General features: G+C 48.8%; 4 non-coding genes across 4 annotated transcripts; all 4 read left to right on the forward strand.

Annotated features, from left to right (window-relative positions):
- Window positions 1–164: 164 nt before the first annotated feature.
- Window positions 165–237, forward strand: Pmar_PMAR010420. The gene has a single exon. It is a non-coding gene; the product is annotated as a tRNA-Arg (tRNA).
- A 300-nt stretch (window positions 238–537) lies between these two features.
- On the forward strand, window positions 538–610 carry Pmar_PMAR010421. Its single transcript has one exon. It is a non-coding gene; the product is annotated as a tRNA-Arg (tRNA).
- A 293-nt stretch (window positions 611–903) lies between these two features.
- On the forward strand, window positions 904–976 carry Pmar_PMAR010422. Its single transcript has one exon. It is a non-coding gene; the product is annotated as a tRNA-Arg (tRNA).
- Window positions 977–1273: 297 nt separating this feature from the next.
- Pmar_PMAR010423 lies at window positions 1274–1346 on the forward strand. Its single transcript has one exon. It is a non-coding gene; the product is annotated as a tRNA-Arg (tRNA).
- The last annotated feature ends 231 nt before the right edge of the window (window positions 1347–1577 follow it).

Genomic DNA, 1577 nt, shown 5'->3' on the forward strand with positions numbered 1-1577 from the left:
ACAAGCGATCTCCAATGAATTGACCCCTTTGAGAACACTATGTATTGGAGGCCCCTCTATGAGGAGCGAGAGTTTTGCGATCTACTCAGCGTGTCAGATGGGAAACCATGTGTGCCATGAAGTCAATGGGGCGCAGAGATGGTGGGATAAATCTCAAATTTACTGGTCTCGTGGCCTAATGGATAAGGCGTTGGTCTTCGGAACCAAAGACTATGGGTTCGAGTCCCATCGAGATCGTCTCCACGCCGGGAAGCTCCCATATACGGATGCCACTGGCCGTACAGATGTCGATATTGATTGTATACCCTTGTGACTCGTCGGGATACATGCTGAGGCTAAGGGTACAAGAAGATTGTTGGTCTGCCAACGAACGATCTCCAATGAATCGACCTCATTTAGAACACTATGTAATGGGGGCCCCTCTATGAGGAGCAAGAGTTTTGTGATCTATTCAGCGTGTCGGATGCGAACTCATGTGTGCCGTTAAGTCAGTGTTGCGCATAGTGACGAGATAGTGGGATAAATCTCAAACTCGTTGGTCTCGTGGCCTAATGGATAAGGCGTTGGCCTTCGGAACCAAAGATTGTGGGTTCGAGTCCCACCGAGATCGTCTTCAAGCCGAAAAGTGCCCATATACGGATGCCACTGGCCGTACAGATGTCGATGTTGATTGTACACCCTTGTGACTCGTCGGAATACATGCTGAAGCTAACGGTACAAGAAGATTGTTGGTCTGCCACCAAGCGATCTCCAATGAATTGACCCCTTTAAGAACACTATGTAATGGGGGCCCCTCTATGAGGAGCAAGAGTTTTGTGATCTATTCAGCGTGTCGGATGCGAACTCATGTGTGCCGTTAAGTCAATGGGGCGCAGAGATGGTGGGACAAATCTCAAATTTACTGGTCTCGTGGCTTAATGGATAAGGCGTTGATCTTCGGAAGCAAAGACTATGGGTTCGAGTCCCATCGAGATCGTCTCCACGCCGGGAAGCTCCCATATACGGATGCCACTGGCCGTACAGATGTCGATATTGAATGTATACCCTTGTGACTCGGGATACATGCTGAGGCTAAGGGTACAAGAAGATTGTTGGTCTGCCAACGAACGATCTCCAATGAATTGACCTCATTTAGAACACTATGTAATGGGGGCCCCTCTATGAGGAGCAAGAGTTTTGTGATCTATTCAGCGTGTCGGATGCGAACTCATGTGTGCCGTTAAGTCAGTGTTGCGCATAGTGACGAGATAGTGGGATAAATCTCAAAGTCGTTGGTCTCGTGGCCTAATGGATAAGGCGTTGGTCTTCGGAACCAAAGATTGTGGGTTCGAGTCCCACCGAGATCGTCTTCAAGCCGAAAAGTGCCCATATACGGATGCCACTGGCCGTACAGATGTCGATGTTGATTGTACACCCTTGTGACTCGTCGGAATACATGCTGAAGCTAACGGTACAAGAAGATTGTTGGTCTGCCACCAAGCGATCTCCAATGAATTGACCCCTTTAAGACACTATGTAATGGGGGCCCCTCTATGAGGAGCAAGAGTTTTGTGATCTATTCAGCGTGTCGGATGCGA

The sequence above is a fragment of the Perkinsus marinus genome (assembly GCF_000006405.1).
Source record: "Perkinsus marinus ATCC 50983 genomic scaffold scf_1104296946012, whole genome shotgun sequence".
Classification (NCBI taxonomy): Eukaryota; Perkinsozoa; order Perkinsida; family Perkinsidae; genus Perkinsus; species Perkinsus marinus.